The sequence below is a fragment of the Bubalus bubalis genome, chromosome 3, assembly GCF_019923935.1.
Source record: "Bubalus bubalis isolate 160015118507 breed Murrah chromosome 3, NDDB_SH_1, whole genome shotgun sequence".
In the NCBI taxonomy this organism is placed as follows: domain Eukaryota; kingdom Metazoa; phylum Chordata; class Mammalia; order Artiodactyla; family Bovidae; genus Bubalus; species Bubalus bubalis.
The window spans coordinates 91,698,903-91,725,052 of record NC_059159.1 but is presented as its reverse complement, the minus strand read 5'-3'; the positions used below and the strand labels follow the sequence as shown (position 1 = coordinate 91,725,052).

General features: G+C 39.5%; 1 protein-coding gene across 5 annotated transcripts in view; it reads right to left on the bottom strand.

The window, feature by feature from the left end:
- The window catches only part of TTC39B (tetratricopeptide repeat domain 39B), a 146,719-nt gene that overhangs the window by 73,321 nt on the left and 47,248 nt on the right, over nt 1–26,150 (bottom strand). Inside the window, exon 1 of one of the 5 annotated variants that reach the window (XM_025281505.3) lies at nt 4,182–4,443. The exons of the other annotated variants lie outside the window; for them this stretch is intronic. The gene's annotated coding sequence lies outside the window, so the exon portion shown is untranslated. Of the gene's footprint in view, nt 1–4,181; nt 4,444–26,150 lie in introns of those variants that run through there. 5 annotated transcript variants of the gene reach the window in all.

The window sequence follows — 26,150 nt, the reverse complement described above, 5'->3', positions numbered from 1 at the left end:
TGTGTATATATATATATACACACACACAAATATATGTACATATATATATAGCATAAATCTCTATATACATTCATATGTACAGGCACACAAATATGTTAAATTCTCGACCTAAGCCATCAAAGCCTATTTAAGCCCTAAATTATTAACAACTGACCAGAGTCTTAGAGCCAGGAGCAAGGTGACCACTGCTCATACTTTAGGGACACTTCAGTGGCTCATCACTGTCCTTGCCACAGCTTGTTGGCAATGTCCCTTGGCACCTGTCTTTCACTAACCAGCCTATCCTCACTAGAACTGCAGGGCGCCCAAGCTTCTTGACAAACCCTGAAGAGATCGTAGTGAAGGGGATCAGAGTATGTCACCCCAAAATGTCATTTTCACATAAAGAGTATTTCAAGTTGAAGGCAACTAGCTCTCTGCTCCCCTCCTTTCTTTATAAAATTAGGGCATCGTTTTCTTTTTATTAAAGATGTTTCCCTCTCCCACACTAGGAAGAAAACTAGTCCAGAGATAACTCTTAAGCACCTGAGAGGACTCTCATCTGTGTGTCTGCCTGCATGCATGCTGAGTCGCTTCAGTCACGTCCAACTCTTTGTGACCCTATGGATTGCAGCCCACCAGGTTCCTCTGTCCATGGGATTCTCCAGGCAAGAATACTGGAGTGGGTTGCCATGCCTTCCTCCAGGGATCTTCCTGATCCAGGAATCGAACCACCGTCTCTATGTCTCCTGAATTGGCAGGCAGGTTCTTTACCAGTAGTGCCACCTGGGAAGCCTCTTATCTGCATGAAAACCTTACTAAACAATTCTTATTTAGCATACATTTTCTAATCATCTTCCCATAACTTACCCGCATCCAGTAGCCCCCAAAATCCTCTTCTTTTGCTTAGCCTCTTCACACTTCATCATCCTTTGTTTAAATGATATGTTTCCAATTCCAACCACCTCCTTGAGGCACATTTCTTGGCTAACTTTCATATGTATGTATGCAGTTAAACTTGTTTTTCTCTTCTCTTCCTAATCTGTCTTTTGTCCATTTAATTTATAGGCCCCAAGTATCCCCAAGGGGATAAAGGAGAAAAGTTTCCTTTCTTGCAATGGTCTCTCATATCTCAGGGACTTGGGCATAATAAATGCTGCTGCTATACCTGATTGCCACCAGTATCCAGCAACATCAGCCTCAATTCAGACATTGCCCTCCTCCAGAAAGCTCCCTGAACTCCTGCCATCACCCAGACTTGAGTCAGTTGTCCCTCATCTTTGCTCCCACAGAACACTGACCTTCTCCATACTATAAAATCTATCCCATTACATCATAATAACAGAGTTCCTTGTCTGTATCCCCCAATAAACTGTAAGTGCCTAAATGAATATTAATAAGTCAAAACATCTGCCTTATTTATTTATTTACTTATGTCCTGACTAGCTCACTCTCAAGTAATAACCCTCTGACAGCCCAGGGAGACCTCTGAATCCAGGCTGCCAGGGATTCTTCTTCAGAGTCAAGGCCAGCCAAACCCTTCACAGGTTCAGGTTCTTACTGTTTTTATTTTTTGTTTTGTCAAGTTGACTGGTCGGTTTGTGTCTGCTGTTTGCTCTTGATTCTGGTTTTGATTTCTTAGGTCTTCCATGACACTATAATGGAATGAATCGTGGTTAAGAAATCTAGCCACTGGCCCCATTTTAACTACTATATGATCTCTATCTTTGCTCCCCTATCTGTAAGTTGAGGGGAGAGTCTAAGAGTGGTTCCTAAACCTCACTGCTCACAGTCCTGAGGGATGCCTGTAATAAAAACTGTTCTGTGTCTAGCACAGGGAACTCTACTCAGTGCTCTGTGGTGACCTAAGTCAGAAGGAAATCCAAAACAGAGGGGATATAGGTAGACATATAGCTGATTCACTTTGTAGTACAGCAGAAACTAAAACAGCATTGTAAAGCAACTAGACTCCAATAAAAAATAAATACATAAAAGTAAAATTAAACACTATTCTCCCTCTAGAGCTCAGGTAACTCTGATGAGCGGCCATGTTTGGGGACCACTGGAAGGGGCAGAGATTTGAAATCAAGTCACATCGGGGGCCGAGTTCTAATTCCTCCACTCACTTCCTGTGTGACCTTTAGCAAATTACTTCATCTCCGTTTACTTGCATGTCAGAGCACAGATAGTAAGTAGTTTACAGGACTGAAGGGAAGGAAGATTAAGGTACAAAAGAAGAGTACCAGCTCGTGGCTGGCCCACTGCAGATGCTCAGTAAATGGTAATGACACCCCTCCTCGCCTCCTGTGTATTCTCATGGCATCCAATCATTTCTCTGTCATGGCCTCTAAGAGTTTCCAGAGAGCAAGGCACCTCTGTTTTATTCTCCACCCCATCCCCAGTGCCCAACACAGTGCTTATGACACTGCCCAATATTATTCAATAAATAATTATTCAATAAATATTCATTCAATTAGTGAATCAGTAACATATCAGAATATACTAACATAACTAATTTCCCTCCCTTTCTGAATTTCAATAAAAATTCAGACTAAACTGTGAGCTCCTCCAAAGCTGGAACTATTCCTTGTTTACTGATCTAAAACTCAGTACTTAATATAGTGCCTATTCCATGCTTGCTGAACTAATTATTTTCAAAGTCTCTTTCTAGGTCAAGCGTACCAAGGATCTGTGGCTCCAGAAGATCTGAGACAGAATTAGTTGCAAGTGTTTGTATGTCTTTTATATATTTGGCTGCAAAGTATCAAAACTTCTACAGTTAAAAAATTAGCACGCATATAATGAAATAATTATGCACTTTCTGAAGGTCCCCCTCACCTGCTACCAGTATCTGCTCCATGAGGGCAGATATAATACCTCGTTCAGCATCATGTCTCCAGAGCCTAATAAGAGCTTTGTGACAAATGTAAACATTTGTTGAATGAATGAATATAAGTTTTTTGCCAGTCTAGGTAAGGCAGAATTTCCTATTTTTAGGACTCCTTCCTCATTGAATTCAAAGCTGCTGCATTTAGGAATGACGAAATGTTCAAAAATAAGAACAGCAGATGTTTCATCTCTGGGTGGTAGAGAATTTCTTTTTTAAAATCCTTGATTTATTTTACACTGCAGAAAATCAACCAAAACACTAGCACCCAAAAAACTCACATAATAAATCACCTTAAGTCAAATATATTCGGCATCTAAAGATGACTATTACCAGTTGGTATTTTAAAGTATTATGACTATTGAGCTCTGAACTTAACTTTGAGAAATCGCTTTAGCTAATGTGATTTTAAAATAAAAGAATGAGATCCGAAACCAAATGATATGAATCAGATCACTAAAATAATAAGACTTTCATGTAACAAAGATTAATCAAGAACATACAGGGGTTATTATGAAAATCAAAATTTTACTTCTGTCCTTACAAAAGATTCAAAATTGATTCAATAAAAATTCAGCAAGGATACAGTTCTAGCCTCCAGTGAATTCCAAAGAGGGAAAGTGGGACATAATGACTAAGGACAGATGTTTAGACTAAAGGGTCTGCGTCACCAGAAAAAAATGGCACCGATTCAAATGCACAATTAGAAAAGGGTGGTCAGGCAAAGGTCACTTCGGGGTAACTCCCATTTATTGTGATCTGCTACAAAGAGACAGAGGGAACCCCACACAGCATGGAGAGAGGTGAGGTCTATGACTATCTCCCGAGGCTATTCTGCCTGCATGCCACAGTACTTAATTTTTCTTTAAGATTTTAATCACCCTAACAAAACAAAAACGCACCACGAAGCCAACAAAGGACAGAAGACAAACACAACGAATACAAAGTAAGCCGTCATCATCTTCCCATTGTTCTGCAGCCTCACGCACACCTTGCAAGAGCAGTAAACCAGCCATAGCATCCTTCTCAGCAGCAAGATTCGCTCTTTTCTCCCATTTCAGCACTCACTCTCAGGAACTTCAGAAAAAAAGACACAGGGGGTCCAGGCTGGGGAGCAGGGGGAGCCCTGGCAGGCTTGACACGAAGGCTTTAATGAAGACAACATCAACTAACAAAAACTGCTTAGCCTCCAGTGAAATTTCACTCTGATTTTTTTTAATCGGCATAGCTTTCCTTAAATTAAATCCTCACAGATCCAAAGAGAATGCTGCAATCATACCCCCCAGAAACAGCTAAATAAATGCAACATACTCACAGGTTTAGAGCGGCTGTAACTTTGAAGAAATGAATATAGAAGCCTTTTCCTCTCTCCTACCAGATTTTTTTTAAAGCCAATGGAAAGAAGAGACAGTTCTCAATTTAAAAGGCAAAAAAATCCTCAAATTCTGATTTATGTCTTGGTCTCCTGTGAGACTCTCAATTAATAAGCGTAAGAAAAGAAGCTGCCCAGCTGCTGGCAGCATCCCCGAGCCTCCCAGGGCAGAATTTAAGACATGTCAGTTAAAAGTGGTAGCTACACTCACTGCCGAAAGCTGCCGCTCCTGCAGGAAAGGATGCTGGGAGATTTTTTTTTCCCCAATCTCTGCTGCAGCCTAATTCTAATCCATCACTATTTAATTATCCTAGAGAAACAAGCAAGAAAAATACAAATGGCCTGGATTTATAAAATCTACAAGGTCTTTTAATGATGTTTCACCTAATCCAGGGATCCACTGCTATCTAAAGAGGGTTAGCTGAAGAATAAAATGAGTTACCTCTTTTGTTTTAAGGAAAATGTAAAAGCAGGCTGATGCACCCATGTTAGACTTGGATTTAATATCCTATTGACTTTTAAAACACTAAATAAGGGAAAGTCAAGTTCTCTTTTCAGTCTGATGAATTAAATGTGCAAAAGTTAAATTAGTGAAGCGAATGAAATATACATATGACCTAACAGTCATTTCAATATAGATGGGAGCTGCACTTTAAAATCAATATTAAATAAAGAATATTTGAATTGGTTTTGACGAAACTAAAAAAAGAAAAAAAAAATAAAGTAAGCTTTAGAGATGGTCAGTGACTTGGCAACTTGTCTTGCCCGATGGGCACTTATACATACTAGAACTGGACTGTTTCTGTGATGGGGCTCACAATTCAATCTGATTATAAAAGTATCAGGTAATGTGTTCTGATATTTTCTGATTGTAAAATAAATTCCTTACAGAGAACTGGAAACAAAGAAGGAAATTAAAACCAGCAGTAATCTCGAACTAGAGAGAGCCAACTGTTAATACTTTACTTCTAGTCTTCTTTCTCCATTTCTTTCTCTTTTTTTTTATTACTATTGTTTTACATTTTGTATACTATCTTTTTTTTTTTTTCAATTTTATTTTATTTTTAAACCTGAAACACTGTATTAGTTTTGCCAAACATCAAAACGAATCTGCCACAGGTATACATGTGCTCCCCATCCTGAACCCTCCTCCCTCCTCCCTCCCCACACCATCCCTCTGGGTCGTCCCAGTGCACCAGCCCCAAGCATCCAGTATCATGCATTGAACCTAGACTGGCAACTCGTTTCATACTATCTTTTTCACAGAAGCATTATATTATGATTATTTACCTAACAGTGTGACTCATTTCTGAAAGTGCTCAAGAAAGCTGACATACGCAGTGACAGACAGTCAACATGTATTTATGTGCCTACTATACGCTGAGCATGGAAGAGAGAGGATCAAACAGAGCACGTGTGGTCCCTACTCCCTTGAAACTCTCAACCCAGCAAGGAAGCCATATACTCATCAAATAGTCACAAATGTGATAGGTACTATACTTCAGAGGAGACCTACAGGACTCTTTAGAAATATGTAAGAGACTTGGGCTTGCAAAGCTCAGGATTGGTCAAGGAAGGGCAAGCCCAGATGCAAAATCATCAGTATAGTGTATTTCACATCTACATTTTCCAATCTTTTATCTAATATTCTTTTTTTCTTGTATCAAAAGAAACTTTGAGTCCAACTATATTCTTGTGAATAACCTATAAGAGAATAATTGATATGACTTTGAGAAATTACAAAAGGTAGACCATCCTGCCTCCCTAAAATGGTGAGTTCCCACATGTTTCTAAGAAATCTTCACTGACCTACTGTATAGCACAGGAAACTATATTCAATAGCTTGTAATAACCTACAATGGAAAAGAATCTGAAAAAGAAGATATATATGTATATCACTTCAGTTCAGCTCAGTTCAGTCGCTCGGTTGTGTCCGACTCTTTGCGACCCCATGAATCACAGCACGCCAGGCCTCCCTGTCCATCACCAACTCCTGGAGTTCACTCAAACTCATGTCCATTGAGTCGGTGATGCCATCCAGCCATCTCATCCTCTGTCGTCCCCTTCTCCTCCTGCCCCCAATCCCTCCCAGCATCAGGGTCTTTTCCAATGAGTCAACTCTTCACATGAGGTGGCCAAAGTATTGGAGTTTCAGCTTTAGCATCAGTCCTTCCAATGAACACCCTGGACTGATCTCCTTTAGAATGGACTGGGTGGATCTCCTTGCAGTCCAAGGGACTCTCAAGAGTCTTCTCCAATACCACAGGTCAAAAGCATCAATTCTATATACATGTATGTAAAACTGAATAATTTTGCTGTACATCTGACACATTGTAAATCAACTATACATTAAAAATTAAAATTAAAAAAGAAAAGAAATCTTCAAGCTAAAATTAACTCAGCCATGTTCTGAATCTCATAAAGGCTAAAAGATTAGCTTGAGAATACTGGAAATAATCTGACATGGATTTTTTTTTTTAATTTAACGATATTGATGTAATCTAACAAAAAAAAAAAACCCCACCAAATATCCAAGTAATTTGTGAAAATTCTCCACATGATCAAGGTCAACATCAACAGTGAACAGTGATAAATCATTCTGACTGAATATGATGTGATGAAAATGGCATTTTATATCTGTGGTCTTCCTCCCCAAATCCCATAACTCCAATCTTACCATGAGAAAAACACCAGACAAATTTCAGTATATGGACATCCTACAAAATATTCTGCCTCGAATTCCTCAAAAGCATCAAGATCATCAAAAAGAAGACACAGTCTGAGAAACTGACACAGCCAATTAGGTAAAAACTTAGTAAATCTGAAAAAAGTATGGACTTTTGTTAGTGATAATGTATTAATGTTGGTTAATTAATAGCAATAATTATGACACTAATGTAAGATGTTAATAATAGGGGAAACTGGGTATACAGTAGATGGGAACTCTCAACTTTTCTGTAAATCTAAAACTGTTCTAAAAAATAAATCCTATTTTTTAAAAGTCCCTTTCCCAAAATGAAAGTAACTTTATTTTTTCTGATCATTAGTAAAACATATCCCATAAAAATGTTTTGATAGTGCAAAAAGGTCATAAAGGGGATATTTTGAAACTATAAGTACTCTATAATTCCGCCATGCTGAGATAACAAATTGCAAACACAATATGTATGTATATATACACACCTATGTATGTGTGCGTATATATATGCATATGTGTGTGTTTATTTATATATATATATATATATATATGCCACTATTTTTAGCTGTGGTTAGGCTGACTAGTAGTGAATGTAGTGAAAGTCACTCAGTCAGTGTCCGACTCTTGTGACCCCATGGACTGTAGCCCACAAGGTTCCTCTGTCCATGGGATTCTCCAGGCAAGAATACTGGAGTGGGTTGCCATACCTTTCCACAGTCCATGGGGTCACAAGAGTTGGACACCCCAGCATTACCAAGTTTCAATCCATGGAATCTATGAATGTTACCTTAAATGAGCAAAGAGACTTTGCAAGTGTAATCAAGTTAATCATCATAAAATGGGGAGATTATCCTAGATTATTTGGTTTGGTTCCTAAATGCAATCACAGGTATTCTTATAACAGGGAAATAGAAAGGCATTTTACACAAAAGGCATAAGGTTATGTGACCATGGAGACAGAGTGATTTGAAAAGACCATGCTGCTGCCTTTGAAGTTGGAAGAAGGGGCCATGAGCCCAGGAATGCAACAAATCCAGTAGCCTTACTGACCTGTATCTCTTCTCTTCGATTTTCTTTTCTCCAATTTTTCTATCAAAGCGTTCACTTTCCTGAACTTTTTTTTTTTTTTGGTATAAACTCCATCCGGTCCCATCACTTCATGGGAAATAGATGGGGAAACAGTATCAGACTTTATTTTTCTGGGCTCCAAAATCACTGCAGATGATGACTGCAGCCATGAAATTAAAAGACGCTTACTCCTTGGAAGGAAAGTTATGACCAACCTAGATAGCATATTCAAAAGCAGAGACATTACTTTGCCAACAAAGGTCCGTCTAGTCAAGGCTATGGTTTTTCCTGTGGTCATGTATGGATGTGAGAGTTGGACTGTGAAGAAGGCTGAGCACTGAAGAATTGATGCTTTTGAAGTGTGGTGTTGGAGAAGACTCTTGAGAGTCTTGGAGTCTTGAGAGTCTTGGACTGCAAGGAGATCCAACCAGTCCATTCTGAAGGAGATCAGCCCTGGGATTTCTTTGGAAGGAATGATGCTAAAGCTGAAACTCCAGTACTTTGGCCACCTCATGCGAAGAATTGACTCATTGGAAAAGACTCTGATGCTGGGAGGGATTGGGGGCAAGAGGAGAAGGGGACGACAGAGGATGAGATGGCTGTATGGCATCACTGACTCGATGGACGTGAGTCTGAGTGAACTCCGGGAGTTGGTGATGGACAGGGAGGCCTGGCGTGCTGCGATTCATGGGGTTGCAAAGAGTCGGACACGACTCAGCGACTGATCTGATCTTTTTTTTTAAATAACAATACATGTTTATTTCTTTTTTTTAATTAATTTATTTTGATTCATGTCAGTGTATGGCAAAAACCACTACAATATTGTAAAGTAATTAAACTCTCTTTCTTTACGCTCAAGGTTTTTCCCAGCTGATTCTTTTTTAACTGAGTTTTTGAGGATTTTGTCACAACGGTCAAAACTGTCATGTTTTTTCCCGCTGGTGTCAGGCTTAAAAAATAATTTCCAACCCAAAGAACATAGAATGATTTACCTTAATTTGCTTTTACTACTTAAACAATAAAATCTCCAACTTATTTTCTTTGTTATTAAGAACCATGCAAAGCCATAAATACTCCAACCACTGTCCCTCCACCCATTCTCCCCTGGACCAGCATCAACATTGAGACTTGGCTGGAGTACAAGTGTTGAAGGGGGGAGACTGGAGACTTCCCAGAGACCCTCATCTGTTAGGGGAAGCACCCTGACTGAAACCACCGCCACGGCCAGGCACCGTAGTAACCACGCGCACGGGTTATTTTACCACAGGAGGTGCTGGTAAGGAACTAACCAGCCACCACCAGCTGGGAGAGTTTGGGAACAGTCAAAAGGAAACACCATGTGTCCTACCACCTCCCAGAATTATTCTTGCTGGAATCCATCTTGGCTGAGCAACATGTGAGCCACCAGGCAGGACCCTGAGTCAGAATAACTGGCCAAAGACAACCCTGAAACTAATCCTATCACCATAAAACCCGAGACTGTGAGCCAAGTGGTAGAGCAGGCCTCCTAGGTTCCCTTACCCTCCTGTTCTTCACCTGGGCGCCCCTTCCCAGTAAAATCTCTTGCTTTGTCAGCGTGTGTATCTCCTCGGACAATTCATTCCCGAGTGTTAGACAAGAGCTCCCTTTGGGGCCCTGGGCAGGGTTCCCCTTCCTGCAACACATCCACACCCAGGCTCCCTTTGCAAAGTCTCTCCCCATGGACTAAATCAATGCCTGTTAAAGAAAAAGAGCTCAACAAACATTTGTTAAACCATGCGAAGGAGGAGACTCACCCTGTCCCAAGTCCAATGAGGTGGGTCTCAAGACAGGGAAATGGTCAAGGATCACAGTCACTCATGTCTCAAAAATTTCACAGTCTTTTATGTTTTTCTTTGAATTTTTTTTAAACATTTTCTATCTTGAAGCAGTCATCCTAAGACTGCTAAGAAAATAGCCATAGCAAAATTTCTTGTACTTTGTAAGGAATTGTGGTTTTAGAAAATGTTCCCTATATGACATTGTACATTAAGTAATTGGTATAAAAATTATATTACATTTGGTTTATTCTTTGCAGTTTTACAAAATGCTTTCAAACAAATTATTTCATGAGTGAAAAATACATATTAAAAATAATATTTTTCTTATACTGAATTATCTAAAAAGGCATCCTTATACTATTTTAGTAAGTCTACTGAGAATATAGGCTCCATCCATGGAGCTGAACAATAAAATACTACCAGACAATGAGAATGCTATTTCAAAATACATATGCTTTAAGTAGGCAATCACAGAATTAACTTCCTGGTATCAACTACCATAGCATTATTTTAATCAAAGCAAACAATATATTGTTGGGAAAATTTCTTTTAAATTGGGGCCAGAAATTTTTAATGACAAAGAATCTCTTAAATCAGTAGGGAGATCTGACAGACAGAACTTTATACACACACACACACTTTGTTTTAACTGCATAAAAGCTAAGTCAAGGTGCCCTCACAGGAAATTTTCTTTACTGACAAAATAAATAGAAATTAAAAGCTTATAACTGCATTGCCAGAGGGGAGACAAAAGCTATGCCTATACCCCTAAAGATGCTATTTTATCAGAACTACATGGAGCTTTAACATATTTTGAGATCATTCTCTGCTTATAGGTGATAAAAAAAAAAAATACTCCTTGCTGGCTTGAATACTTTCACTCTGCACAATAAAAATAAAACAGATAACATGGAAATCACTTTATATGAAAATTAAAATCACACATAAATCCCCAAATACCTCTTCAGTGTTACGTAATTTCAGAGGCCTTTAGATTTGTTAGTGGCTAAATCTTCAGACTGTTTATTAAATGTGTATGATACATGATACTGAACCACTCATGATTTATAAATGTGCCTACATCACTCCATCTCTGAGGAGTTCTAGACACAATGTTCTATAAACATGATGGCACAAAGGGGAGGGTAGGAAGAAGAGGAAAGAGGGAGAACCAGGGAGACTGATTAATTTTCAAAACATAAACAGTGGAGAAATTTGACACATACAAAAGGCAAAGCTCCCTGCTTTTACAGTGTGTTATTACTTATTTTAGGTTGCTATTTTTATCAAGAGGGATAAACATATCAGAAAACAGGGCAGATAAAAAATGACAGAAAGTGAACAAAGGCAGTGAAGCTCACTATATCCCCTAGGAGTCTGACAGCTCATTTCCATAAACTTCAGATGGAAATGGAGTCACCCCAGAGTTGAGAAACTGCAATGGCGTCACTGACAATCCTGTATAGTGCTCACTACGCCCAAACAACTGGACATTACCTAATCATGCATGTATGGGTTGATTGACACAACCAGCCGTAATCATCATTAAAAAGAAGGAAGAAAAAAACACATCCCAAAAGATCCTTTAACTCATTCTCCTTTTGAACAATCACAGCAATATTATTGTGCCCGATACTTCCTAAGTTCTCAAAAAATGATGGCTGGATTTTTTTAACGCATTGCAAATCCTTGCAGTTTACTTTGAATAGTCATCTATGGTTTTTGATTAGTACATTAATTCAACAAACTTATTAATTCGAAAAATATATATTGAGCTTCTGCTATAGGCCAAGCATTGTGCTTGGGTACAGGATGCACCATGATGGAACTTAAAGAGTTCAGAGAAACAGGTGGTCAGAAAACAAGTGAAAAAAAAAAAGCTACAAAATATGAGAAATGGAGTGAGAGGAACAAACAGGTTGTCAGGACAGAGGAATGAAGGAGGAGTAACCTATTCAGGTGGAGTCATTAGGCACAGTGGGAAGACAGAGCATCTGAGAGCTGAGAATGACCAGGAAGAAACTGGGAGGAGTGCCAGGAAGTTGTTCTGGTCAGAGACGTCAGACATACAAATCTAGGCCAGCAAAGGTCTAGCTTGAAAGAGGCTTCCGGCTCAAGGCAGAGAATGAGGGTGCGAGTTGACCAACTGGAGGCAGTGTGTGGGGATCTGACCTTGATCTCAAGCCTTGTGGGCTATGGTAGACTGGGAATCTTCATCCTAAGAGACAAGCAGACTCACGCCCAGATTCTAAGCAGAAAAATGACATCATTCAATTGAATTTCTAAAAGGATCACTCTGTCCTGATTCAAACGAACCCGCTGTTAATAAATTATGAGACACTGGGGAAATTTGAACACTGACAGGATATTTGATGAATGTCGTTAATTTATTTTAGGTGTGACAACAGCCTTGGGATTTTTTTAAAAAAGACCTATCTTTTATATGCATACTAACATACAGATACAGCAGTGCCATAAAAGGCTTATAGATTAGATAATAGTTTTGTTTCAGTGCAATTTCCTGACCTTGATACCTGAATGGTAATTAAATAAGAGCATGTCTTTGTTTTCAGGAAGTGCATACTGAAATATTTAGAGGTAGATTACAGATGAGATAAGATTGGCCTTGAGTTAACAACTGTTGAAGGTAAATGGTGAGTACATAAGAGCTCAGTTGACCATCCTCTCTATTTTTTACATATGTTTGAAATTTGTCGTATTAAAATTTTAAATCAGGAAACGTTGGCTGCTACATGGAGAATGAATGGGATACAGTTGGGAGGGTGTCAGTCTAGAGAACAAAGGAAACAAGAAAACACATGGGGGTGTGGGTGGGCAGGGCTCTTTAAGTAACCCAGGCAGACCCCACAGTACCTCAAACTATGGAACAGAGAAAAGAGAGAGAGAAGGTGAACAGATGGGAAATATATGTGGGAGGTAGAAATCATCAGACCTGGTAGAAGGAAGTTAAAGAAAAGGCAAGGAATCGAAGCCAGGCATCTGCTTTGAGCAAGTGAGTGGAGACATTTACAAAGATGGAGAAGACAGGGGGAGGAAAATGTTTCTGAGGGATGAGGGAGGCAGCTATCAAGAGTTCAGTTTGGAACACATAAATTAAGGTGTTTGTGAAATATCCAAGTGAGTGATCAAATAGGCAAGGATGGGGCCTATTTCCCATTCCAACTAATAAGATAGTGCCAGACAGAAGAGTAGTCATGTCCAGAAGGTCACTGATGGAGGAGGTAAGGAAGTCAGTACTGGGAACAGAGCTTCTCTGACTTGCAGACATATCTTGGGTGTCTACCTGGGGTTGAATGATAGAGGCTCCTGAGCCTGCAGAAAGGGCAATCACAATGACAAAGGCCCTGTTCATAAGGGTTCACAGGTCATTTTCCATTCATTTTGCCACCAACACTACCAAGTCTCCTACCTCTCCCTTGGGCCTCCTTGGTAAGATGAGACAACTGGAGCAAAGGATCACTAAGAAGATTCCCTTTAAGCTAGGAAATCCTGTCACTCCTCCTTAGAGTGAAAAGGAGCATTCACACTGGATTGAACAAAAAGTTCATGGGTTTTTCAGTAACATCAGACAGAAAAGCCCAAACAAACTTTTTGGCCAACCCAATAGAATATACAAGCCTTAGCTTAAAATATTGGAGAAGGCAATGGCACCCCACTCCAGTACTCTTGCCTGGAAAATCCCATGGATGGAGGAGCCTGGTAGGCTGCAGTCCATGGGGTCGAGGAGAGTCAGACACGACTGAGCGACTTCACTTTCACTTTTCACTTTCATGCATTGGAGAAGGAAATGGCAACCCACTCCAGTGTTCTTGCCTGGAGAATCCCAGGGACGGGGGAGCCTGTTGGGCTGCCATCTATGGGGTCGCACAGAGTTGGACACGACTGAAGCGACTTAGCAGCAGTAGCAGCAGCAGCTTAAAATATGGATACAAACTCCCTCCCCTAGTAGTCTTATACAAAGAACTTTCTGTTTTGGAAGGTTCCAGTACAAAAGCAGGCCACTAAAGAAGACCTAATGGTACAAAAGAAAATACACAGAGAAGCAATTCAGTGCAGGAAAAAGACACCTGGGGATACTGCTCACTCTGGGCTTTTTAGTGAAATTTATTTCCATTTTCTATATTCCACTGACTCTGTAACACATGATTTATGACCTGCTTGAAGGTGTTTGAGCCACACCGGTATCCAATATTCAGACCACAAACGAGCTTGTGACTGAAATTCTGAGAGTGTTGAAAAGATAAACACAGGCTTCCCATGCAGTCCATCAGCTCTACTCCTAGGTATGTATGCCAGAGAATTGCAAACAGGTGTCCAAACAACAAACTGGATACAGTTTTGCATAGCAGCGTTATTCATAACAGCCAAAAACTGGAAACAACCCGAATGTTTATCAACTTATAAATGGACAAACAAAATGTGGTATATCCACACAGTTGAGTATTATTCAGCCATAAAAGAGAATGAATGAAGTACTGATGCCTGCTACAACATAGATAAACTTCAAACTTTTAGACACAAAGGAACAAATAGTGAATGATCCTATTTTTATGCAATGTCTATAAAGACAAATCTAGAAGCAGAAATTAGATTAGTGGTTGCCTAGGAGTAGGAGTAAGAAAGGCAAGTGACTCTAAAGGGTTTCTTTTCTGGATGATGATTTTTTTTAATTAGATTGTAATGATGGTTGTACATAGTTCTATAAATATAATAAACTTCAATGAACTGTAAATATAAAAGATTTTATGGGATATAAATTTATAATGCAATAGAGCTATTTTTAAAAGTTCCAGGGCAGAGAATCTCAAGAGAATTATTTTCCCCTCCTTACCTAGTACCAAGATTGAAATACACATATTTTCTTATTGTGTCTTCTTATATAACAATTTTATTTTTCCCTTCTCTTACGCAAAGTCACCTATAAAATTCTCCACTGTGTTTTTTCCTTCCTTAGTGGTATATACAATGTCAATGGCATTTTGGATCCAATAAAATAATTAAAGAGCAACCTATATTAAGAAAAATCAGAAAAAAAAAAAAGAAAAATCAGGTGAGGTGTGGGTAGGGAGGCCCCTCCAAACCTAAGCAACACTTGGATTATCTAGACAGGGAAGCTGGGTCAAAGAAAAGATCACAGAAAAATGAAAATAAATCTAACTCAGCCTGAAGTTACACTAGTTATAATTTAACCCACTATGAAGAAAATATTAACTAGATGTTTTCCAACTATCATTCACCAAACTTCAACCTTTAATAACCTTAAAAACAGATCAACCTATTGCATCATTATTAACTGATCTAAACTGATGGAGCCCACCAGGTTGCCTTAAGAGCTTTATCTCATTCTAATTTACAATTTGTGATTCAAAAGAGAAGGTGTGAAGAAGGAGGAAGTCCCTGAGACATGCTAGGCTACAAAATATTTTTATTTCTATTGTAACCATTTTATCACCCAGCTAAACACATCTGCCTCTTTCAAATTCTAGAGGTAAGAGCAAATTCACCATGGCTGCTGCACATGAACACGCACATCCCACCGCATTCACACTGCCTCCAGGCTCAAAACACCTATGAATTCCTATATAAGGATAAAGTCAAAATTTTTAACAAGGTGCTATGGAATATAAGAGAACACTGCTGAAAATATGTTAAACTTGCATCTGTCCTAACAGTCTTGGCACACAAATTTGATGTCTCCCTGACTTCTCTAAACTATCATAATAAGAAAATCTTGATTTTCTAGTACCCAACCAGTTCCTCCAATAAATTAGATTTTGGGGCCATTGCCAGCTGTAGTTTACATAAGAAAGAGGTTAAACACTACCAAGTCACTTGAGTCCAAGTGGTTAGTCTACTCTCCTCACTCTGTGGAGGCCAGAATCCTGGGTGACCCAAATCTGCTTATGTCCACAGGGCCCCAGGTAACCCTTGTAGCACTCAAAACTCAAAACCAATGCAAGTCGCTCCAACCTTCCAATCGGAAAACAGCTCTCTTTGGAACCCCTGGAACATTTTACTTACTCTTCACATGTCACACTGAGGCAGGAGGTAGACAGAACCTCCCCACCCCTGCCCAGAGTGAGCAACTGGAGTTCCTTCCCTGTGGACAGGAACTCGAAAATATCAATATTTTTTTATATTCTCGATATTCAAGGTCAATTCTCGAATGCAGGACAGAAGGCTGGGCCTACCCAGATAAGAGATAAGAGGCCACATATTTCTTATTCTCAAAGTCAAGAAGACCTAGAAAGCTCCTTGGGGGTCAAATGGAGAGTGATGCCAAGGCCACCCATAGGCCTCTTCGCTGGAATCCATCTTGACTGAGAGATGTATGTACACATGGGAGGATCCTGAGATATACCAAATATGAACTCAGAACAAGGCAAAGCAAAATGACTGGCCGAAGAAAAGCTGAAAGAAATGCCCCATAAAAGTGATTCAAACTACCACGAGGACATGGTTCTCTCTGTCTGCCTGTATATCTATCCACACATACTGTACTCTTTCCTCCTAATAAACACTTTACTTGTTTCACTCCTTTCCATCTTTGTGAGAATTCTTTTTACACAAAGCCAAAGGGCCAGAGCCTTGTCTGCCATAAGCTGACCTCAATCTGGCCAGAAACACAAACCTTGCTTCAAGCCACTGCAGGCTGAGGCCACCCAAAATCAATATCACAGTTAATTTATGAACAGACTTTACTTACACCCACCACTACATTGTCATACAGTAGTTACCCTGCGCGTGAAGAATACCCAGTCATCAGGGCACCAAGAAGCACACACCAGCACGGAATTGTTAAATCAAGAAGCCAGAGACTATGGCAGAGCTAAACTTCTAGCAAAATTCTATTGACCATTACATGGGACTAAAGTACAGTTCCTCCCTAAGAGATGACCTCCTATGCAAATAAATCAGAAACTTCATAAGCAATTTTAATTTTCAGAAAGGACATGTTCAATGTGCCACTGTTTTATTTTTTTAATCTAATTTTCCTTCCAGTTCTAAATGTTAGAGATGTTTGTACCATCTGCTGCTGCTGCTGCTGCTGCTGCTGCTGCTGCTAAGTCGCTTCAGTCGTGTCCAACTCTGTGCGACCCCATAGAAGGCAGGCAGCCCACCAGGCTCCCCTGTCTCTGGGATTCTCCAGACAAGAACACTGGAGTGGGTTGCCATTTCCTTCTCCAATGCATGAAAGTGAAAAGTGAAAGTGAAGTTGCTCAGTCGTGTCAGACTCTTCGCGACCCCATGAATTGTAGCCCACCAGGCTCCTCCGTTCATGGGATTTTCCAGGCAAGAGTACTGGAGTGGGGTGCCATCGCCTTCTCCATTATACGATCTACCAGCTAGCAAATCTAACAACTTTCCAAAATAGTTGTTATTACAATTGTTACCACAAAGATCCAGAACTAGGAAAGACTACATCTGTGGTAGAGAATTAACTAAGCAGAAAAGGAGAGTAGGAGATAGGTTTTCTTTAGTGGAAACACTTGAAGCCCCTCCTCATCTGTTCACTTGCACCTTTTCATTACAAATTCAGAAGAAAATATTCACAGGAAGAAATTAATCACCAGGTTGGCAAGAGGACCACACCCTCCTACAGCGAGGCTGAAGCATTGCTATCTGCACATAAAACCCAAATATGTAGTTTGATCAGCATAAGGAAAAAGAGCTCTACCGAGTTTAGCAGCTAACAGATCACAAAAGAAATGCCATGGCATGATAAATTGAAGAGGGAATCAGAGATACGTGTTGGGAAACCCTGAAACTAGGACAAAATAAAAGTTCACATAAAAGCCAGTTAAGAATTTTTTACAATTAACATATACTTGTAATCAGAGAGAAAACATACAGAGTAGATTAAAAGAAAAATATAGAGTAACAGATTTCTTCAGTAGCATTTTCAATTTCAGAAAGGGTCAATAACTCAGGAGAGATGTTACAGGAACATGACACTCTATGTTACGGAATACAGAGAAACATTCAAGAGAGCTTTCCCTATAAATAAAGCATGTGTGTGCTCAGTCCCTCAGTCTCCTGCATCTCCTACGTCTTCTGCAGTGGCAGGCGGACTCTGTAACACTGAGCTACCTGGGAATCCGAAGTCAAAGTTAAAGTGTTACCCACTTGGTCGTGTCCAGCTCTTTGCAAACCCCTGGACTGTAGCCCACCAGATTCTTCTGTCCATGGGATTCTCCAAGAATACTGGATTGGGTTGCCATTCCCTTTTCCAGAGGATCTTCCCAACTCAGGGATTGAACTCACGTCTCTTGCATTGCAGGCAAATTCTTTACAGTGTGAGCTACCAGGGAAGCCCAAAGTACAACCTACTGACTTTCAAATGTTATCTGGAAACATTTTTAGTCATTTTTAAATTTTCTTACATACATGACACAAGTTTCTATCCTCCTAAATAGAATATACTAGATATAATGTAACTTTTTTCCAATGTCTCAGAGACAGCATTATTAACATGACTTTCTCAGTGGAGATTGACAGTGAACAGGGTAGGGGAGCAGTAAAGTACTGATACTTACTGAGCACCTACTCTTTGTTTATACACATTATAATATTTAAATTGAATTTCATTTTATCTCCCCAATAAATCTGTGAGCGCATGAAGAAACTGAGACTCAGTGAAACTGTCCCAACAGGTCCCCCAGGTAGTAAATGAAGCTGAAACTGGTAATCAAGTTCACTGTCAAATCCAAGGGGTTGACTCTCCAGAAAGGTACATCTCAGCGTGTGTACCCGAGCAAGGTAAAACCACACTGCTGTGCTTTGGAGTTCTATGACTGTACATCGTACTTACTTTCTTCTTTCTCTGCCATTTTTTGCTACTATCTACAAATAACTACATCTGTTATATATAGTAATAGTATATTACTTGGAGAAGACAATGGCACCCTACTCCAGTACTCTTGCCTGGAAAATCCCATGAACGGAGGAGCCTGGTGGGCTGCAGTCCATGGGGTCGCTAAGAGTCAGACACAACTGAGCGACTTCACTTTCACTTTTCACTTTCATGCATTGGAGAAGGAAATGGCAACCCACTCCAGTGTTCTTGCCTGGAGAATTCCAGGGATTCGAGAGCCTGGTGGGCTGCCATCTATGGGGTCCCACAGAGTCGGACACGACTGAAGCGACTTAGCAGCAGCAGTATATTACTATCAACAAATATAAAACCACCCTCTCACCATACCTTCTAGAACTCCAGCAAAATTATACTAAAAAGCATAAATCTATTCACATTCATTGTAAATAGATTCTAGATGGAAGTCTCTACTATAAGAGCAAGATTTTTAGAGCATGGGCTTGAAGATCTACTTTGGCTACCCTTTTTGGAATTGGACTCTACTTCAAACAGGTAAGGTTCTCTATTAGGTGAAATGTTACTATTATGTGTTGCTACACCAAGGTGAGAGAAGTGTGTACCAAGGACATTTTGGCAACACCAAAAAGGAAACACAAAACCCTTTAAGGAACAGTCTAAGGTGTCACAGGTAATAATGCACATCAAAAACCTAAAAGAACAAGGCAAGTTCTAGAACGGATAAGCCTTTGGATTTGCTAAACTGAACAAGACTGAGCTGACAGGGAAGTTAAATTTGGAAGTAAAAAAAATACTGGCATGGCAGAGAATAGATACATGTATATATAAGGCTGTGTCTCTTCCCTGTTCACCTGAAACTATTACATTGTTAATCGGCTACAGCCCAATACAAAATTACAACAACAGCAAAAAATGCTGGCAACAGCTTAAGACAGGGTGAAAGAGGCAATGAATGGAAAAGAAAATGCTAGATAACCAGAAAGTGAGGTAGCATTAAAAAAGGGTTGTTTTCAAGATGAGAGGAAAAAATGTAATATATGGTTGACAGTCAGATAAAAGAAGCTAAGACATACAAATTTTCCAGGAATTTCACATTTTCCGAGTTCACCGTGGGTTTCTGATAGTCACGAATCAAAAACATCTCTGTCACAGGACTCATTTTTGGAGGCCCATTCTCCTAAGAACCAGTCATACTAATATTGAAACATCTAAAGCAGATAGAATAGTTTTGTGCAAACACAAAGACACACAGATCAAAGGACCAAAACAGAAAGCCCCCAGAAACAGAGCATTATTAGTTTAACGAGTTTATTATTTGATGGAGGAGGCATTATACATACATTTTCTTTTACTCACAGACTTAGCAAATGGTGTTGGAATAGTATGCTGGCAATGTAGGGGTTGGCATGAGATGGGGATCTAAATTAACTTCAGTTGGGTTAAGTTCAGGGTTTTCTTTTTTTTAGTTCAGCTAAAATTTTCTGCCTGCTGGGTGTATTTCTGAAAAAGGGAGTTGAACTCACCAACGATGGTAACGAAATCATCTATTTCTCCTTGTATAACAATTCTATTTTTGCTTCATGTAGTTTGATGCTCTGTTGCTAGGTATCTACACATTAAGAACTGTTATGTCTTCTTGGGAGATTGGCCCCTCTATCATTAGCTAATGCCTTTCTTTATTCCTGAGAACTTTCCTTATTTTAAAGTCTGCTCTGTCCAAAATTAGTACAGCTATTCCTGCTTTCTGATGATTACTGTTAGCATGGTATATTTTTTTCTCAATTTACTTTTATTCTATATGTGTCTGTTATTTAAAATGGGTTTTGTTGTAAACAACATATAGTTGGACCATACTTTTTGAGCTACTCTAATAATGTCTTTTAATTGGTAAATTTAGACCACTGACATCCAAAGTGATTATTGATATAGCTGGATTAACATCTACCATGTTCATCACTATTTTTATTTCTTGCCCTCACTTTTTGTTCCTATTCTTGTCTTCCACTCTTTTTTTGCCTTATATTGTTTTAATTGAACATTTCATATGCTCTGTTTTCTCGCCTTTCTTAGCACATCAACTTTACTTCTTTTTTTACATTTTTTTTGGTGGTTGCCCTAGAGTTTGCGATACACACTTACATCTAATCTAAGTCTATATTCAAACATACTGTACTACTTCACAGGTAGTGTGAGTACCTTATAATAACAAGACAATACTATCCTCCTTCCCATTCCTTGTATCACTGTTGTCATTCATCTCACTTAGATGTGAGCATACACAAGCATATATATATCTTTCGTGTGTATATATATATAAACACAAGTATATATAACCAAATACACTGTTGGTATTATTTTCAACAAACTGCTATCTGTTAGATCAATTAAGAATATGAAAAAGTGTTTTATTTTACTTTGACTTATTCCTTTTTTGATGTTCTTTTCTTTATGTAGATCTGAGTTTCTACATATTATTTTCCCACTCTATAAAGAACTTCTTTTCATGTTTCTCCTAAGGCAGATCTATGGGTAACAAATTGCTTTAATTTTTGTTCACCTGAGAAAGCTTTTATTTCTCCTTTACTTTTGAAGATAATTTCACAGAGTACAGAATTCTAGGTTGGTGGTTTTATTCTCTCAACACAAATATTTCACTCCACTTTCTTTTGCTTGCCTGGTTTCTGATGAGAAGTTAACTCTGCTCCTCTAGAGGTAAGGTGTGTTTTTTATTTTAGGAATTTATCTTTGCTACTCTGTAGTTTGCAGGTGATAGACCTATCAAGAGGTTATTTTTTTGTGTTCATCATATTCAGTGATCTCTTACCTTACTGGATTTATGGTTTGGTGTCTAACATTAATTGTGGAAATTATCAAACATTATTGTTTCAAATATTCTTCTGTTCCTTTCTTTTCCTCCTAGTGTTCCCATACAACACCTGTTGTACTTGTCCTACAGTCCTTGGATATTCTGTTCTGTTTTTAATCAGTTTTTGTTCTCTTTGCTTTTCAGTTTTTGAGGATTCTATTCAGCTCAATTGGTAAAGAATCCACTGGCAATGTGGGAGACCTGGGTTCGATCCCTGGGTTGGGAAGATCCCCTGGAGAAGGGTATGGCAACCCACTCCAGTATTCTTGCCTGGAGAATCCCCAAGGACAAAGGAACTTGGTGGGCTGCAGTCCATGGGATTGCAAAGAGTCAGACACGACTGAGCGACTAAGCACATTCAGGATTATATTGCTCTAGCCTCTAGCTCAGAGACTCTTTCCTCAGCCATGTCCAGTCTAATAAGTCCATCAAAGGCAGCTTTCAATTCTGTTAGAGTGTTTTGATCTCTAGCATTTCTTTTTGGTTCTTTCTTATGACTTCCATCTTTCTGTTTACACTGCCTATCTGTTCCTGCAGGCAGGCTCTCTAACTCACCCATAGAGGCCACAGCATATTCACCATAGTTGTTTGAAACCCCCACATCCCTGCTATGTCTGGTTTAGATGTTTACTCTGCCTCTTCAAACTGTGTTTTTTGCCTATTGGTCTGCCTTGTAATCTTTCTTGGTGGTTAAATATGATGTACATGATAAAAGTAACTGCTGTAAATCAGCCTGTGGTCACATGGTGGTGAGGGGTTGGGGAGGGGAAACAACTGACACTCCTATGATTAGGTCACAGTCCTTAAGGGAGCCTGTGCCTCTGGACTGGGAACTGCTCAAGTGTTTCTCAGTTTTTCTTCTCACGTAGATGGGACAGGATGGCCAGAGTGGGCTGGAGTTCCCAGGTCAGTTAGACTCTGGTTAACTACTCTCCTCTGAGGGTAGGCCTTGTTAATAATAGTCAACTCTGGTATATTTCAGAATGTTCCTTTTCTCCTTACCCTGCAGGATGCCCAAAGGGATTTTTCTCCTCTGTTTACTGTGGGAATCTGGTAGAGCTTCTAGAGGCAAATCTCACATTAGGAGGGGAGGGGGCTTCACATGAGAGACTCCCCTGTGGTTCTTAACTCCCAGAGTTGTTCACACTAAGCCTCCACCAATTCTTCCATCACAGCTGAGGTCTTCCAGTCCCGGCTTTAGCTCTGTACACCATACTCCCTGTATTTGCCCTTCTGACCCTCTAGTACTGGGGGTAGGGATCTGCCCTGTATCCTCCCCTTTCCTTTGGCTCCAAAATGAATTGTGGATTTTTCAAGTCTGTTAAGCTCTTTACTTGTTGTTAGGACACAGTGGTGACTTCAAGCTCCTTACATGCAAAGCCAGAAACCAGAAGTCAAGTTCAGAAGGTTTTTGTTTCCCTATAATTTGATTTTTTAAAAACTAGTCAGTGTTAGAAATTGCTGACAATGCCTTTCAAACCCAGAGGTAAAGCCGCTGCCAGTTTAACACAACCAGTGAAAATTCAAGCAAACACAAGTTTTAATGTGTATTGCCCATTGGTCACATCAATTCCACCAGCCTGACCTGTTTTCATCTCTGAGACCTGAACCCATTTCTGATGTGTGTCCAGTGTTCCAGTTTCTCACTGGGAACAGCAGAGCCTCCACTGTGAATTCCAGTAACCAGCCCCATAGTCAGACCCTTTTCTACCTCCTGGATTTCAGTCTACCATGCACCTCAAGCTCAGTTCCTGCCAATGCTCAGAGCAGAGCAGCAGCAGCAGAGTGGTCTGGATGGCAAATAATGCACTCACCTTAAAAGTAATTTTTAAAATTACACAAGCAGATTATCTTCCAAAGAGTACAGCATAAAAAGGGAAGGGGAGGAAAAGTAACTTTACAGTGGCAAGACTTGACAAACACTATCTCAAGCCAAGTGATTAAGTTTAGCCTCAACAGTAGTAAGCCAGGTTGATAACATGTACCTTTGATATAGTGTGATGAGAATGATACTTTACATCTGTGGTCTGCCTCCCCAAAATACATGAACTCAGTCTAACCATGAGGAAAAAAAAAAAAAAAAAAAAAAAACAGATAAGTCTCAATTGAGAGATATTCCACAAAACAAATGAGTAGTCTCAAAACTGACAAGGTCATCAAAACCAAGGAAAGTCTGAGAAGCTGTCACAATCAGGAGGAGGCTAAAGAGACAGGACAAATAATTATAATGTGGTGTCCTGAATGAGATCCCAGAACAGAAAAAGGATACTACATAAAAACTAAAGATATCTGAATAAAGTATGGACTTTAGCCATAACAACATATCCATATTAGATTATTAATTGTGACAAACGTACCATTCTAATGTAAGAAATTAATCACAGGGAAAACCAGTGTGGGATATATAGGACTTTCCATACTATGTTCATAATAGTTCTGTAAATCTGCAACTATTGCACAGTAGCAAGGTTATTTTTTTAAATCCTAATCACAATTAAGTTCTTTTTAATCACATATATATTTGATGACAAACACTAAAACTTTTGGACAATAAAAAAATGTGCAACTCTAACATAAAAATAGCAATTAAGGGAAAGTATCTGTAGCAAATAGAACCAAAGATGAAAGTGTATATACATATGTAAGTTCATAAGTATGTATGAGAAACAGTGAGAAAAAAGTTAAATAGGCAAGATAAGACTAGAATTCATACATAAGGGAATACAATAGACTAAACAATGATTATAAGAAAAAAAATTGGGGGTGGGAGGGGTACACCACATGGCTTGCGGGATCTCAGTTCCCCAAGCAGGGATTAACCCCAGGCCATGGTAGTGAAGGCCTAGAATCCTAAACATTAGGCCATGAGAGAACTCCCAGAAAAAATAAATTTTTTAACAAAACAATTAGGTATCACTAAAGTAGCAAAGGGCTTCCCTTTGGTAAAGAGCATGCAATGCAAGAGACCCAGGTTCAATCCCTGGGTCAGGAAGTTCCTATGGAGAAGGGAATGGCTCCGCACTCCAATATTATTGCCTTGAGAATTCCATGGACAGAGGATGCTGGTGGGCTACAGTCCACAGGGTCGCAAAGAGTTGGACACGACTGAGCGACTAACACTTTTCACTTTTTAAGCAGAAAAATGGTTTCAAATAATACCTAGGGATGATGATGCTACACGTACACATTGTTCATAGCTAAAATAAGATAAAATTCAAAAGATAAAATTCTTTTGAAAGTGCTGTGGACTGAATTCAGTTCAGTCGCTCAACTCTTTGCGACCCCATGGACTACAGCACGTCAGGCTTCCCTGTCTATCACTAACTCCTGAAGCTTGCTGAAACTCACATCCATCGAGTCGGTGATGCCATCTAACCATCTCAGAACTGCATTCCCCCAAAATTCACATACTGAAGCCCTGATCCCCAATGTGATGGCATTTGGAGATGAGGCCTTTGTTAGATAATTAGATTTAGATCAGATCCTGAGAGTGGGGCCCTCATGATGAATGCCCTTATAGGAAGAACCCTTAGAGACCTCTCTCTCTCTCTCTCTCTCTCTCTCTCTCTCTATCTACCTGTGGAGACACAACGAGAAGGTGACCATCTGTAAACCAGGCAGAGAGCTCTCACCAGAACCAAACCACACTAGCAACCTGATCTCTCACTTTCAGGCTCAAAACTGTGAGAAAATTAATTTCTGTTGTTTAAGCTACCCAACCTGTGGTATTTTCTTATGGCAGCCTGAGTTGACTAGTACAGAAAGGCAACCTGAGAAATATCACATAAAGAGCAATAAAAATAGTCATCCCTTTTATAGCCAATAATTCTACGTTGGTGAAGTTGAACTTTCAGAGATAATTCAAAAATATAACAAAACTATACACATTAAAATATTCACTACTTAGTTGTACTAAATGTCTAAGAAAGGAGAAGTGAATAAGTAAACTGTAGTGTTCCATTTTGGAGAAGGCAATGGCACCCCACTCCAGTACTCTTGCCTGGAAATTCCCATGGACGGAGGAGCCTGGTAGGCTGTAGTCCATGGGGTCGCTACGAGTCGGATACGACTGAGCAACTTCACTTTCACTTTTCACTTTCCTGCATTGGAGAAGGAAATGGCAACCCACTCCAGTGTTCTTGCCTGGAGAATCCCAGGGACGGGGGAGCCTGGTGGGCTGCCATCTATGGGGTCACACAGAGTCGGACACAACTGAAGTGACTTAGCAGCAACAGCAGCAGTGTTCCATTTGATCTAATATAACATCATTTAAAATCATTACAAAAATTATATAGGCATATAGGAAATGCTTATAATAAAACTAAGTGCAAACCAAAAGCAAAAATCTACAATATGAGGCTAATCATGTAAAGAAATATGGGCAAGATATAAAAGGGTTGCTGCTAAGTCACATCAGTCATGTCTGACTCTGTATGACCCCACAGACAGCAGCCCAACAGGCTCCTGGGAATCCCTGTCCCTGGGATTCTCCAGGCGAGAATACTGGAGTGGGTTGCCATTTCCTTCTCCAATATAAAAGGGTTAGCTGTAAACAAAATTTAATTTGTTGGAAAACAATTTTTCTTTTATTTTAGTTTAAGGTTACAAGAAATCTGACTCAAAAATA